Source organism: Astatotilapia calliptera, chromosome 14 (genome assembly GCF_900246225.1).
Source record: "Astatotilapia calliptera chromosome 14, fAstCal1.2, whole genome shotgun sequence".
Taxonomy (NCBI): Eukaryota; Metazoa; Chordata; class Actinopteri; order Cichliformes; family Cichlidae; genus Astatotilapia; species Astatotilapia calliptera.
In genome coordinates this window covers 30,593,469-30,610,239 of record NC_039315.1, presented here as the reverse complement: position 1 = coordinate 30,610,239, position 16,771 = coordinate 30,593,469, and the positions used below count along the sequence as shown (strand labels likewise).

The window sequence follows — 16,771 nt, the reverse complement described above, 5'->3', positions numbered from 1 at the left end:
TTTCAGATAATAATGAGGCATAGCAGATGAACAAATGTAGATCTCTGTGTTATGATGTTTGTGGAAAGGCATTTTTGAGTGTGCTGTGTTAGACAGGGAGAAAGGTTGAGATGTTAATATGGTGGAAAAACATCACAAAATTCATTAACTGTGGATGAATGCGATCATGAGAGAGCTGAGGCTCTCTTAAGCTCATATTGAGGCGGATATTGAGGAAGAGGAGGGGAAGGACAGAAAATAAGTGGCTCGAGGGATCAATAAGGAACACAGGATTGTAGATTGGAAGATGTGGCAGTGGAGATTAAAAAAAAAGAAGAAGAAGAAGAAGAAGAGGGATGAGGAAGCGCAGCAGTGGTTCCTTTACCCATAAACCCAGCAAACACACACACACACCCCTATCTTCCCTCTCTCCCTTCAATCTCCCCTCTACTCAACTTCCCTCTGCTAGTTACCACGGCAACAGGCAAGGGGCAGAAAATGAAGGGAGATGAAGAGAAAGAAGTGTGCAGACTAGAAGCTAAGTCAACTAAAGAACAGCGTGTTTCAGCCGAGCAGGGGGGCACATTTGTCGCACCAGTCAGAGCGGAGCTTCGGTGCCTCAAAGGGCTCGATGCAAGTTCACTTTATGCAAAAAGTCCAAAGAAGAGTTCACTGAAAGAGTAAATTATGCCAGCAAGGCACAGCAAATTATCCAATGTTGAGGTTGTTTAGAAGTAATTCAGATTTTCAAATCCAGAATATACTGGCCCTGCTTTTAAGTGTTTGTGTGTGGGGGTGGGAAAGGGGGGCTCGGGCTCCACAGTTATTGCATTTTAAGGTGAGAAGATAAAGGAAGTTTTAGAGATAAGATACAGTAACTATTTTAAAATATGGATACATAGTCTCGACTTTTAATGCTACAGTTTCAGTTTATGAAATCCCCAGTAATATTAAGTCAAAGAGAAAGCTCTGAGCTCTGTCTCTGCAGGCTGAGGAGTCCATCAGCTGCTTCGGGTTGTGATGTAAGGCTCATTGATACGGTTAACCTGCTAATCTTTTTCAGACTTTCACCTTTGGTCTCCTTCGATACCTGTTGGGTGCTTAGCTCGGCTTTTGTTTGCACGTCACACCACTACCTCCACTGTCAACCCCGCATCGCTGCTGCCACTCAGTTTCTATTAGTTACATCCCCAACCCGCTTGTTTCTTTTTGTTATCCATTAGTTTTTGTCCCTCACAAACTGACCAGGCAGTTCCATCTTGTGTCATCTGTTTCACCTCAGATCTGTCCCTCACTGACCCTGATAATCGATCTGAATTGCTTTTTGACTTCAAATGGAGAGCAGTGGAACAAGGTTATCTTCTTGCTGTGCCTCCACTATAAATTAAATTTCCTGACATGAGCGGTTCTAGAGGAGCTGGATGGTTGCATTCATTGGAAATGTCTTTCAAAATGCCTTTCAAGTGTCACATTTGATAGAGAGCAACTGAAAATGACCTCATCCATTATCACAATGGAAAAACTAACTAGAGACGGGAAATAAAAAGATGACTCTGTTTGGTTCTGCTATATGCTGGCTAGATTGCATAACTGTCATAAAATAATATACATTGACAGCTAGCTGTTAGCATGCTAAAAGAAGACAATGCTGAAGCTGCATCATGACTGCTTTAGTACATATTTCAGGATGTCAGTGGGACAGTTTGAGCTCTTGTTGTCAGAGCTGGGTCCACATCTGAGGAGTCAGAGGAATCATTTCAGAGACCTGTTTGCCCCAGAGCAGAGTCTTATCTCAGTGTCTGAGGTAAAATCGTATTATTTTGCTTTTTGTGTTTTCAGTTCCGACACATATTTTGAGCTAAGAGTGCACTTGTTGCAAAATGCAGTGGCTTGATTTGCCATATCGGATCAGAAATGGGCTTGGTTCAAAAAATAAATGCCGCAAATTCAAATTTAGGTGCTTGGTGTGAACACTAGCATCAGGAATAGGTGCAATACTTCCAGGATGTTACACGTCCAGTGTGTAAAGGCCTTGAGGGTTGAGTTTTTAATAAACTTAGGCATTAAGGTCTGCCATAGAGGTGGAAAAAGGACAAGTTTAACAATCAGGGAGCCCTCCATACACTGCTGTTTTGGGGTTTTGTAGTGTAGTCAGTGAACATCCTGCTGATTTCCTGTTCCACACACCAGCTATAGTTTATACAACCACATATATTTTTAAAAGCTAACAAAAAAGCTGTGTTGTTGTCTGACAATAACCAGTGATTCTGGTTTGCATTTCAGTCAATGTTTTGCCTTTTCTACATGAACTGTTTACCTAGAGATTAGTCATTTTAATATTGCTGTATTTTGAATTACATTTTTTTACTAAAGACTCATAATCCTAAAATTAATCTCTATACTGATTTCATAGTTGGGCAGACAGTGATTCATCTTTTCTGAAGCATTAAAATATTGGTGTCTGGGACACTGAGAGCCTGAGGGCTGTGGTGTACACCGTGAGTTTTTAAAAGCTTAGCTTAAAGGCGGGCTGCAGATGAGTGCTAATAAAAAGCTGTAGAGGGGTAGAATAAGAACTGAGTAGTTTTTGGGAGCCATGGCGCTTCAGAAAAAGAAGGGACACAGTACTGCAGCATGTTGAAAGGACAAGTGCCTCAGCTGAGGCAGTTAAGGCTTGGACCCAGAAAAAAGTACTTTTCAGAGGGTCACAAAAAAGTCATGTAGGTCACTTTGGAGACAGTTATTAGGTATATAAACTCTTAATGATGTTCAGCAATACAACAGACAAAATATTGCTGATTTTTTTTCTTGCACCCCATCGCCACCCTTTATCCTGCTTCTCTTTCTGCTTTTTCTCTGAAAGGTTCAACTCTTTATCTCTCCTGTGTGTCTTAAGTAAACCAGTTGTTAACCCAAATCCAACCAACAGCGCGGACAGATTTAATCCTGTCACATCAAATATGGATGGACACTTGTCACACACTCTCTCTCACAGTCTGTCTGTTCCTTTGCCAAGGTTTATCAATAGCTCGTAGTTCACAGCAGGTCATCTGGCACCAGGTTGGATCCAGCCTCATACAGGAACCCTGAGACCCACACTCTCACACACACACACCCAGGGGGATGTTCCGGTGCTTCAGGCCAGCGACAGAAGGAGTGAGGGGGCTGCCCTCTCCCCTGCTGACAGACCTTTATCCTGCATGGCCACCCACCTCACCACATACACACACACACACACACACACACACACATAATCACATGCACAGACACTCTAAACGAACTAAACTAAAATACGGAGACCTGTAACACCAGCGATTGCACTGAGCACCAATTCTGTCAGGACACCTTTCCATGCACATGTGCGTGCATACACACACACATTTAATCAGATACACGCAGTCTTCCAGCTGTTACAGGGCATCACAAAGCCGATTGTGACTGACATTGCTGAGTCCGCCATCTCAGGAGAAGATGAATTTCTAATACAGAGACCAGTGAAAATAGTTACCGGACCTTTGCTCTCGAGTAAGATGGGATCGGGGCTCCGTAGCTGTTTACTAACAGTTTGCGGTTCTCTAACATGGCAAAACTGACTATTCACCTTTGCTGCTTGCTAAATTGATTTTCTCGTCTTTCTTGATATCTGGCAAGACATGAGTTGTGGACGGAAGCCAGGGTACCTAGAGAGAACCCACACTAACACGGGAAGAACATGCAAACTGCAGATAGAAAGAGCAAGATGTTTATTTTGTTTTTATTTAGCTTTTTCATTTAGGAATAAAATATAAACCTGGACGTGTTTAGTGCATGGCTGCCTTAAAAATGGCAACAGACAACTTTCTCCATCTTTCATATACAGTCTATGGTTTTATCCTGCTTTTCAGAGGTGTGATCACAAACTGCCTGTAGTAAATACATGTTTTCTTAGTCTTTCATTTAAATAGAAATAACTGAGTGATAATTGCCTAAAGTAAACTATTTCTTTTCATTCCCTGCTAAGCTCTCCCTTTAAGATTTCACATGCTATTTATTGTCAGAAAGCTTGAAGTGAAAAGCTTCTATCGAAACCATGTGACATGATATGAATGGAGCCTCGATAAATGCCACACAGATGCCTGTTGGGAGACACAGCTTTCTCCAGTAAATTGCAGCCGGCATCACAAGTCTTTTCTGCTGTCATTCTACAAGTTGTGAAGTCTAAATTTATCTGTATTCACCTCACAACACTGTCTACCAAGTATCTCTTTTTTTTATAATTAGCTACGAGAGTGGTGCAAATGCAACCTACTGCTGACCTACCTCCCTGCAGCTCTGCCTCACCGCTTAATTGAAGAATCTGCAAATGCACTGTTCCAAAAAATAGTTATGTCAAAGTATCTTACTGTATATTTTACAGTTTTGTACTGTCCTTCTAGAATATCATGAAATTTACATAAGTAGACTGTGATTTTATATGTCAAAGGTAAAATAACATAACATCACTGTACATATCGTAAAACACAATTTACTTGTTTTTTAAATATATATTTTTTGTATATTAGCTGTGCTAATTATATATTTTAAAAAGTAAATGTAGAGGTAGGAATTGCAATTAATATAAATCTCAAAGTATTCACAACATTCCTGAACAGAAATAGGCCTCTGCACATGGGGTGAGGGTGTGGCCATGAAAACAATGTGACATGCCATTGGATGTTGGGACACATAATAACATGACGCTAAGCATCGGCTAATGAATGTGAACTAACAACCACAAGGTCGCGGGTATGGCTGTACTGTAGGAAAAAATCCTAATTTACAAGTATTTTACTGTGCGTTTTACAGTTTTGTTCTGTTCTTCTAGAATATCCTTAAAGTTACGTAAATAGACTTTGACTTCACATTTCAAATGTAAATTAACGTTAAATCACTGTAATGTAATAAAACATAATTGTCATGATTATTAAATGTATCTGTCTGTACATATGCATATTTAGATTGTTAAAACACATTCACAAATGTATCATGATTTCACAAATATCTGTCCGTTATTTGAAAGATCGAACTGTTGAATTCAAATGTAATGCTATGGAAAAGTATATAACATGATTCCTATAAGCTTGTGTTACATCACATAAGTATTATTATCATTGCTATTTAGGGTGATCGTGGCTCAAGAGTTGGCAGTTCGTCTTGTGATCAGAAGGTTGCTGATTCGAGCCCCGGCTCGGACATTCTCAGTATTGTGTCCGTGGACAAGACTCTCCACCTACTGGTGATGGCCAGAGGGGATGATGGTGCGATATGGCAGCCTCCCCTCTGTCAGTCTGTCCCAGGGCATGCAATCCATTATTATTTAAACCAACTATTAACTGTATATTTCTGTACATTTACGTATTATGATTCATATTGCCATATTAATTGACCTTGTTTATAGGTAATTTCATTATTTGATCACGTTAAAATGTTCCTAATTTAATGTCTAAAAGCACTTGGAAAAGGCCGAATCCCATGTAAAATTAGCGCAACAAACTCTATTTTCATTACTGAAAATGACTGTATTTTCATGAGAAAGTTATTTTCTGTTATTTTACTGTAGTATTTTGGCGCCCCAGCTGCTGGAATATTACCGTTTTCTTAAGATTTGTTTTTTTTTCCTATTTATAGATAATTTCATTGTTTAATCACATTAACATCTTCTTAATTTAATGTTTAAAATCACTTGAAAAGGCAAGATCCCATGTAAAATTAGCGCAACAAACTGAATCGTCATTACTGGAAATAACCATATTTTTATGAGGAAGTTATTTTCTGTTATTTTACAGTAGTATTTTGGCGCCCCAGCTGCTGGAATATTACCGTTTTTTAAGATGTTTTTTGTAACGGTGTGGGATCGTGTTTCGTGGAGTGAGTGTGTGTGTCGAGGTGTGAATGCATTGCCACGATTTTGCTACTACTTATAAGACTGACAAACAATGATTTTGGTCTTTGTGGCCTGTTGGACAGCAAACCTTAAAACTTATCTTTGACCTACAAACAGTCAAAACTACATCACACACACATGAAAATCAAGGTCAAAACACATAACCAAATTAAATGAAAGCAGTATAAATACATAAGCAAATTAATGAATTAACTTTTACGTTTTCATACATTTTTCCATTTGCCAAAGAAAAAAGTACTGTAAGGTGTTAAATTTAGACAACGCACACTAGCTTGCTGGGTTTTTTCTCAAAGGCATTTCCATCTGCAGTACTTTACAGTATTCATAGAACACTACAGTAATTTACAAAAATATCCAGCATAGTGGTGTGACTACAGTTTTGTATGGTGTTGTATCACTAATGGGGATTAGATTAGTATACTGTTTTCCTGCCGATGCTCAGGTAGCTCTACCTTGGCAACAGACCATGTGATAGAGTTCAATGGGAGAACACGACATTAAAAATAGACTTTCTAAAATTGACTCACTGATCATTCACTCTGTATCAATGGTGAGACTGAAAAAAGTGAAAGGAGTGAAATGAGTCACCATGGCAACAGAGCAGCCAGTGGGAGCGTTGGTTTTGGGGGGTAGGTTGTAAGGTCGTGATGGAGGAGTGAGGCACGAGCAGGAGAAAGAGCAGCAGGACAGAGGAAGCAAGCGATTGCGTGGGCAGGAGACGAGGGATGGAGCGGGGGTGGGGGTCAGTGGAGGGAAATAGAGAAAGACAGAGAGAGAGAGAGCGAGAGAGAGAAATGATGGCCGTAATCCGGATTAAATCAGTGGGTTTTGGACAATCCCGAGCTAAGACCGTCCGTGCCAACTCCCCACCCACCGTGGCAATCCCGTGCCAAGCCCCAGCCCAAATCAGCCTCTTTGGCACATGCAGGGAGCCTCCATGACACACAAGCAGACAGCACATGGCCATGCAGGGAACATCCCAAACCCACTCACACAAAACACACTCCAGAAAAAAAATATTACTAATACCTATTTTTATACAGTGTTTCTACAATCATGCAATCATGCAAATCAATGACAAATATGAATGACTGAAAGACACATGACATAAAATTTTTTAAATGATCTTAAATCCTGGGTTTTATATAGATGTAAAAGATCAACATAAAGTATGAGAATAAAAGCTGCCACTGTAGCTGGTTTAAAGACACGAGCGTGTGCTTGCTTCAGTTTTTACCACAATTTTAATGATATTCCAGTACAGAAGCTCAGAGATATACAGATATACAGAGGGACATGTTGGAACATTTTGAAAAACTGAGAGTTTGTGTAAAAAATTTAGCAAAAGTCGATGAGATAGAAACAAGTAACTATGAGATGATGTTGCGGCAGCAAGCAAAGGGACCATTGCAGTGTATACTGGGGCCTTAACACGGAGAGACAGACAACCATTCACACTATGGCCAATCACTAATTAACCTAACTGCACTTATTTGGACTGTGGACAGAAGGCAGAGTACCTAGAGAGAACCCACACTAACACGGGAAGAACATGCAAACTGCAGATAGAAAGAGCAAGATGTTTATTTTGTTTTTATTTAGCTTTTTCATTTAGGAATACAATATAAACCTGGGCATGTTTAGTGCATGGTTGCCTTAAAAATGGCAACAGACAACTTTCTCCATCTTTCATATACAGTCTATGGTTTTATCCTGCTTTTCAGAGGTGTGATCACAAACTGCCTGTAGTAAATACATGTTTTCTTAGTCTTTCATTAAATAGAAATAACTGAGTGATAATTGCCTAGAGTTAACTATTTCTTTCATTCCCTGCTAAGCTCTCCCATTAAGAATTCACATGCTATTTATTGTCAGAAAGCTTGAAGTGAAAAGCTTCTATCGAAACCATGTGACGTGATATGAATGGAGCCTCGATAAATGCCACACAGATGCCTGTTGGGAGACACAGCTTTCTCCAGTAAATTGCAGCCAACATCACAAATCCTTTCTGCTGTCATTCTACAAGTTGTGAAGTCTAAATTTATCTGTATTCACCTCACAACACTGTCTACCAAGTATCTCTTTTTTCATAATTAGCTACGAGAGTGGTGCAAATGCAACCTACTGCTGAGAATAAAGCGCGCTCCCTGCAGCTCTGCCTCACCGCTTAATTGAAGAATCTGCAAATGGGATCGTGCTTCGTGGAGTGTGTGTGTGTGCCGAGGTGTGAATGCATTGTCACCCCCTATCTGCTTGCTGATATGATCAGCTGCAGACATGGGGACTGCGACAGTTTTGGCAGCATGCACGTTCGTGTGAGAAAGCGTGTCTATGTGTATGCTCCTGCCCCTGAGTGATGAGTAAATATAGTAACCGCACTGCAAGCTTACGCACATGTTCGTATATTTGGATGACCATCTGGTTATGAGTGCGCACATGTGTGTGAAGGGGCATTTGTGTGAGAAGGCAGTGAATCAGATGGTGCAGCATGTTAGTCCTGGCAGAGATTGTGTGTGTCTTAGCAAGGTGTAAGGTGTGTGCACTTTTGCTATTTGTTTATTCGTGTTGAGTCAGTTGCACTGTGCAGTCGCTGATACTGCCTCTGAGGAATAGTCATCACAAACACGCACACTATAAACAGCAGAAACAGATGGATCGACCACAAACCAAGTGGTCCTAAAAGTAATCCAAGTGAAGTGTTAAGATGCAGCCGAAGATGGGAGTTGCTTTGTGGGGTGCAAGGGGGATAAATCAGTGTCAGAAGAATATCCTTTTCATCTTCAAAAAGCGAGATGGGATGAGATAACAGGATACATGATGATGTGTAGAGGAGTGGTTTTATCTGATCAACAGACAAACATGATGATCAATCAAATAAAATGGAGCGTCTTTACAAAGCCTGCATAGTAATGCTCTTAGTCATGTCTCACAAAAGCATATTGTATAAATAAGACAATAATCTCACAGTAATCTCACAATAAAAACACCAAGCTCACAAAAATAGACCCAAGTGAGAGAACATCAAAAGCTGACGCTCTGCCTTGTTCCAAACAAAGATCAAAGATAGATATTTGTTGTAATTTTAGCCCTCGTATTTTATGTAAGTTGCTTTTTTCCCCCTCTTCCTAACCTTTTTATAGCACTGAAAACAGCCAGGCAAGGATGAGTTTTAATGACATTTCATTATCATTAAATCACAGATTCACTGTGTTTTGTAAGCACTGCGTGCACCATACACTTACAGATATTCTGGGTGGCCCTACATGGGAATTTGTTCCACTGTAATCAAATGTTTAAATATTTCAAACACAACTGTCTCCCTTGGTAACAGCTGTGTTTACATGCATAGGAGTGCATTAAATACAATCATGTGAAGAAGTAAGAGTTCACAGGACTTTTATGTCCAGTCCTGGACAATGTTAAGTACAACCTTACTGTTTCCACAGGAATTAAGAGCAGAGGTAGCAGCCAAGTGCTGCTAATCAAATGCATTTGATTTACGGATAATTAGAAAGTGTGACCACTGCTGTAAAAGCAGAAGTCTTGGCAGTTTGCTGGTCTGGAGCATTCAGGTATGTGTTAACACAATGCCGCAACCTCCCCAGGATTGGACGTGGCAGCAAATTCACTCCGAGGTCGGACCGAGTATTGCTTAGAGAAAATGCAAAAAAATGCAAAAGCTACATCTCAGACTCTAGTGGCCGCAGTTAACATGTTAAATGTTAAAGTTCATGACAGAACAATTAGAAAAAGACTGAACAAGTGTGGCTAGTTTGGAAGTGTTACCAGTAGAAAGACTTTTCTCTCTACAAAGAACATGGCAGCATGGCTTAGGTTTGCAAAGTTAATCTGAATAAACCAAAAAGACTTGTAGAACAATAGTGACTCAGTCACTAATATGCATAAGGAATTGTTCTTACCCTGCACAAAAAGTGAATCAGACTTTTTGCAAATCCTTGGTGTCATGCTCACTGCCTACAATCCGCATACTATCTGCTTACCACTATACTGCCATTTATTTGTATAAGGAAACAAGTTCACCTTGAGGTGGAAAAGGTGGTGACAATATTGTTATACGCAGGGTTGCACATAAGTGGTCTGCAGGTGCGCATTCGCTGTCAAAATAAAAGACGCGCACCAGATAAGAAGTTGCCACGTGCGTTTGCGTACATATTAAAGGCAGTGTCTTTGTCCGGTAGAGTGGTATTTTCACAGCATATTCTGCACCACATCTCTGTGCGTTCATCATTTGTTTGAAGCCAGCTCACCTCCTGCAACCACTTTTCCGAGAATACGCGCTTCTTTTGCGGTTCGGACTCCTTCTGACATTTCTTTGGAGGTGGAGGAACACCAAAGCTTGCTTCTTCGACATCTTTAAGAGTTCTGAACAAATGTCTGTCCTCCTCCAGAAAATCTTATGTACGCAAACGCGCGTTGCAACTTCTTATCTGGTGTGCGTCTTTTATTTTGACAGCGAATGCGCACCTGCGGACCACTTATGTGCACCCCTGGTTATACGAGACAATCCTGCAAAAAAGGTCAAAAAGGTTTAGCAGGACAAAGTCTGAATTAAGAAAAGTAAATGGCGTCTGAAATGGAAGCCAAAAAAGGCACAACTTTGCAAAGGGTTTCCATGGACACCTCATACCAGCTGTCAAACACGGTAGTAAACACGGTAATAATTTGGGCTTGTTTTGCACCCACAAGATCCCCAAGCACATTAGCGTTACTGTGTCATCTATGAACTCCTCTGTATAGCAAAGTAGAATCTGAAATGCATAACCTGAAACTAGGTCATCCAACATGGCAATGAGCAAATCTTGGTATCTGTCTATGGATGCAGCTTTTTGACTAGGGTAGCTCACATTAGCTAATAACTTGGCAGTCTAAAAATGGTCACTTCTGGCCCTGAAAAACCAACCAACCATTTCCAGCTTCACAATGAGAATCCACTAGAGGATTACCTCATGGGCCATCATCTTATCCATCTTTTATTTACAGTCTGTGAGTTACATCAATACCCCAAAACCACATTTACTGTGGGTAGAGGTGATTTTTGTAGTTTAAACTCATTGTCTGGCTTTTAAAAAAAAAAAAAATCAGGGATCCGAAAGGTGTAATGTTTGCTTTACTTTGGATTCAGCTTGTGCCGCTAAAGCATGAAAACCAGCATGCAGTGATGTGAAGTTTGTTTATGATAAATAATTCATTGCATCACTCTGAGTATCATGCAGTAATACAGATGAGCACAGGGACTGCTTTTCTTGGGTGGGTTTTAAGGTATTGACTTTGTGACAACACAACAGTGGATGCCGGCAGGTGGTTCTTAATAACTTAAGGTGAATCAGAAGTGCGTGGATGCACCACCAGGGACACAACTGGTTCTGCTTTCCACTCCATTTTATAAAAAGTAGAGCGAACCATATGATAACTGCTAAGGATTCAGTTGCAACTTGGATTTACACTGCTGTTGGCAAAAATGATTTTCACTGCACTGTTCTCAAGTGATACAAAGCTAATGACTGCCTGGAAGGGTAGAAAAATGTATCAGTCTAGAACTAACAAGCACATATATGATAAGTAACAATAAAGTCTTCTAGATATTTCAACTATAATTACTTTTTACAGCAGGGTACCAAAGTTAATGTAGCAGAGCTTTAAAAAGAAACAATATCTTATAAATGAAGATAAGACTAAATTGCCTTAGATAGACATTTTTCCAGGGTGGATCCCATGTTTGTGTGTGTGTGTGTGTGTGTGTGTGTGTGTGTGTGTGTGTGTGTGTGTGTGTGTGTGTGTGTGTGTGTGTGTTATTGTCCAGGTTAAACTAACCCTCCAGTATCATTCTAACACTGACCTGCTCCGTCCTCCAGTGAGGTGCTAACACTAAACCCATAAGCCTTGCTGAGTCACCCCAACAGGGACAGCTTCCCTCTGAGGCTCTGCAAGGTGAATTCTTTCTGAACTTTGACCCCTGCTCTAATTTTCATCCCCTCCACCCTTGAGATGTTTTTATAAATTGATGCCCTCCTAGATGCACAAAGCAGATTGGCATTAATGTACAGGTTTATCATCTACTTTAAATAATGTCTTACAGTGTAACCAGTAAGCTGTCAGCCTGTAAATGTCATAGGCAGCTGTGAAACCCAAATGCAGTACACAGTATTTAAAATCAAAATCATTCTTTAATGCTGTTTAGAAATGTTTTTTTGAACTGAATCCAAATATTCAAAATCACTTGGAATAAATTCCTCAGAGAAAACAGAGCAAGAAAGTGAAGAGCAATCAGGGACAGACCCAAACTGAGCGTTCAAATACACAAAGGCTGATTAGGTGGTCGGTAAATAAAACAGGTGTAACCAATCAAGCAAAAGAAGATTTAACAAGAAACAAAAGGGAGCTAGAAACAAATAGAAACGCAAGGAATGCAGAATAATAAGACTATCCTCAGGAACTACGAGCTTGAGACTAAGTACGCTAATGAAAATACATTAAGAACATATAAATGTTAAGCACGCAGTGTGGGTGCTCGGTTAATGACCCAGGAGCATGACAGTAAATGCCATGTCAACCCTGACCTTAGCATATGTGGAGCGTGAGATTGAAGCAAGGAAGAATAAGCAGCTGGGGTACAGCGAGAGGATGGGGGAGGAAGTAGATACGGGGTGTAAGCAAAAAGAAATGAGAACACAAGCTGTGTAATTACATGCAGTTGCTCTCTTTTTCTCCCCCAGCTACAACTCTGCCTCTATAGTAATCCCAATGGAGGCTGGTTGTAGTATTCCAGCCATGAAAGGCTGTGAGCAGCTAAAGAGCAGCTCTTTCCTGCTCTGAGGGCTCATTTCCAGGATCTTTGTATCTCGAGCAGGAACACTAGTGCATACTTGTGAGGCACCGTCAATAATAAACTTATGTTTGATATTTCATTTCCAGATGCTGCATGTAATTAAAGTTTTATCAGCAGCTGTGTAGGAGCCATCTAATGTAGCAGGAATGGCATGAGTCTTACTCCCATCAGTAATTCATAATCTGGCAATATAACATGTGAGGTCATTTTAATAAGTGTTGTGTGGTAGCACCGTGAAGGCGCTGACATTACAGCCGGCAGCATCTCAGGGGTCATTACATATGAATGGAAGGAAGTGTGAAAGCAGAGACAGAGAGGGATGGAGGGAATACATGTTGGCGGTCTCACTTGGCTCCCTGTTAGAGTGTCTTTTTAACAGTCTCGCAGGGGAATCTGCCGCAAGCGACTCGATATCGCAGCCTCTTTCCTTTTTTTTCCTGCAATATAGCATCATTTGTGAGCTAATTCTAATTATGTACAAACAAAATCGAGCGTAGCCTCTACGGGGTTGCGAGTGCTCCACAGGGACTTGCTAAATAAATGCACCATGATCTAAAGGTCATGTGACGACAGAGCTGAAACTTGCCACCAACCAGAGACGCATCGAGTTGCAGATAACAAAGGTCACTAATAAATATTGGTTTTAGCTTAATGCATGCATTGGAGTGTGCTGATAAAGTGGCATACACAGATACATGCACACATATATATGGATGAGCTCCCTGAGTGAACACTCTTGAGATTTACAGGGGCCGTGCTGAGGAATCCCACTGAGAGAGCAGGCCTTCGTCAAGAACGAGATGGAGACCTTGACTGGAAACATACAGTATTGATAAGTCTGCATGTGCACAGACACGCTGAGATCAAATGAAATCCTCCATCATCTTCTCTTCTGAAGGGAGACGTTAATGAACTGAAGCTGGAAGGCCTACTTGAAATGCACATCTAAGCAGTTCGAAGGCTTCAAAATGCTCCAGACAAAGTGCTCGTCAGATCATCTAACAGTGTCTGAAAACCTTTGGGTGCGTTTGGTCAGGCTTACAGTAAATTCTTTACATTTTTTTTAAAGCAGAAACAGCGAGAGCTGAACGAACTACAGTTTGGGAATTTAACCCTTTCACGCATGGTGGTGGTCACAGTGACAGCTATTCAAAGGCTGTTTTCTTGTATTTGTGTCAGTGTTGATGGTATACTTGCACATAAACCACTACATTGGACACTGATGTGTCACTCTACACCAAATTCAGAATGTATGTTGTCCTCCTAAGTGGACAAACTCTTAGAAAAGTACATGTTTAAATAATGAAGTTCAAAAATCTTTTTTTCATGCCTAAAGATTAATAAAAATACTTAAGAAAAAAAATCCTGATTGAGGTTGTCATAATTCATCCATGAAAGGGTTAAACAGATCAGGATTTGCAAAAAACTTGTTATCCTGTCTTCAAGTGTGACTGTTCAAAGCCAGCGTAAATACTGTTTGATTACTGGGGATTTATGCTTCACCGGGAAATCTATGCTGTAGCAACGTCACAGCTGCAAACCCCTCTGAAACCCTACTCTGTAATGTAGCATGCACCTCCCTAGAAATATAACTACACATCAGGTCAATGCACCTCGCAACTTCTGGGATTGTTCTCTTCAGTACTGACAGTTCCTCCTTTGCATTTGCAGCTACTTTTCACAGAGTGAGAATAACCATCATCATCTCAATATAAGGTGCAATAATCATAGCATCAATATAAGGACTCACAAATTCCCCCAAAGTGGATTGTAAATACTATGCAATGTGAGGAAACATAAAAAGAAGTGGAAAAACTAGAATCACAAGTATGTTTGCCCCTGAAATAAACAACAAAAAGCAGGAACCAGCAGGGAAAAAAGTCCCGGCATTTTATTCGTTTTTGTCAACTTGCACTGCATATAAAACACCAGGACGCGACCACATGGTAATTAACACATTAATAATGTAGCAGCACAAGCAGAAATGTTGGCAGTAACATTGGTCATAGTCTCTACAAAGATTCCTCACAGAAGTCTAAATCCGGCCTTAGATCAGAATACTTTATTAATCCCAATGAATTATGTGGTCACAGTTGCTTAGAGACAGTAAGTACCAAACTAAATTTAAAAATACAATATATTACAAATGATATAGTTGATATAAAATTGATTAATATTGTTATTTTCTCTATAGCTGATGTGCAAATAACAGCATTAGCCTCCAAATATGCAAGAGTATAATTTTCTGTAAAAATGTGAAAAGTCATGTTGTATTTGAGAATTAGGTATTTAAATATTCACTTTGAGTAGTGAGAGTGTTTCTGCATACCAGCTCTCAGAGTGCTGCATTATCTGTTGATTTGGCTAAGTTTAAGAATTTACTGAAGTCAACAAAGAAAATTATTTATGAGAAAATTCGAGCAAATGCAACTCCTTTACGCCTTTACTCCATAAATACGCCGGCTCCTCTGTCAGGTAGCCAAGAACGAGCAGTGCCACCTAAAGAGGCTCAACATAAGGACTGAAAATCAGCCAGAGAAACTTGTCCTGATGGCTCCAGAGAGCGAATGTGTGATAGAAAGACATGCAAATGCTTGATTAAGGTTGTTCTTTTTCCCAGCAGATTCTGAATAAAATTGAAAAATTGAAAGATGGAGAGGATCATGTCTTTGAACTATTAGTATCATAGAGTCATGTTTTGTAGCTTCAGAGAGTCACTTGCTTCTTGATATTTTTATCTTATGAACTTTAATCTTAGTGTTCATTGTTTCAATGTTTTGCTTTTATTCTGGATTCTTTGAGGGCGGTTGTTCTCTCTTATATTGTCTCTAGTCATGCCTATTAGGGCTGTCAATGGACCTGTTTAACACTGCTGCTCATAAATGGTGATGCTGATCACTGAACTTTTATTTTACTGTCTTTGGGGTGGCTCATTGAGAAAGCCATTGTAAGAATAAATATTTGGCCTGCTAATTAATATCAAGGTTTATGTTAACAGGCAAAAAGTCAATGAGGTACTTAGAGCTTTAATCGCTCACTTAACATTTCAGTCAGTTAAACCCATGAGGTAATTCGTATTGCAAATGGACAGGCCTGAAAGTCTGTTTCATTAAGCGACCTGTCTTCTATCAAGCGCCGCTTTCCATTCGATTATTGGAGATCAATATTAGGAGGTGGGAGGATGGACTTACATGTTTAGCAGTCTCGTGCTGGCCAATGGCAGCTGACAAATGACACTTCCGCATATGGAAGGAGGACCATAGCGACAGAATGAGTGATGTGTTGACAGCAGTTAAGTGGCGAGTGTTATATCACAGCTTGTGTTCAGAGGCTGTGTGTACCAAAAGGCAGTGCCACAGTCCATCATGTGATCCCGGAGAACTCGATTTACACCTGGGCCGCTGCTCGTAATGGGAAGAATAAATCACTGCTAGCAGGTGATGCACAAGAACACACACACTCGCAGGCAGAACTAAAGCAAGCGCACATGATCTGCTGCCAAAGTACGTTAGAGCTCACGTTTTACGTACAGCCTGAGTGTTTCTGTAGACACACACACACATACATATAAACCCTGACTGTAGAAGGGACTCTACAGTCACGGTCGTGTGTATTCTTACACGAAGGAGTGTTATATTACTGCTAAAGTGTGCGTGACTCATGTATGACAAATTGACTCAGGCACACGCTGGCATCGCCTTAGGGACAGCAACCTGTCCAGTGCTTCTTTCACAGGACGCCACCTTCAGTGACCAATGAGATGAAGGAAAATAGCAGGGGAGAGACAAATGGGTTTAGGACTGACGGAAACAAGCTTTATTAAGAGACTTAAGTCCATGATTACACAGAAAAAGCACAACATAAAAAATATATATATATATGTATATATATATATTTAAAACATGAAACAATATTAGAAATAGAATCTACAATGAATACAAATCTTATATTACACATAGCGCAGTTATAAGAAATCAGTTTACACAAACACTTCAACCATTGATTCATTAGACTGGATGAGT

At 40.2% G+C, this 16,771-nt stretch overlaps 1 protein-coding gene across 1 annotated transcript in view; it reads right to left on the bottom strand.

The window, feature by feature from the left end:
- The window catches only part of gjd1b (gap junction protein delta 1b), a 36,463-nt gene that overhangs the window by 12,775 nt on the left and 6,917 nt on the right, over positions 1 to 16,771 (bottom strand). The gene's annotated exons all lie outside the window — the stretch shown is intronic.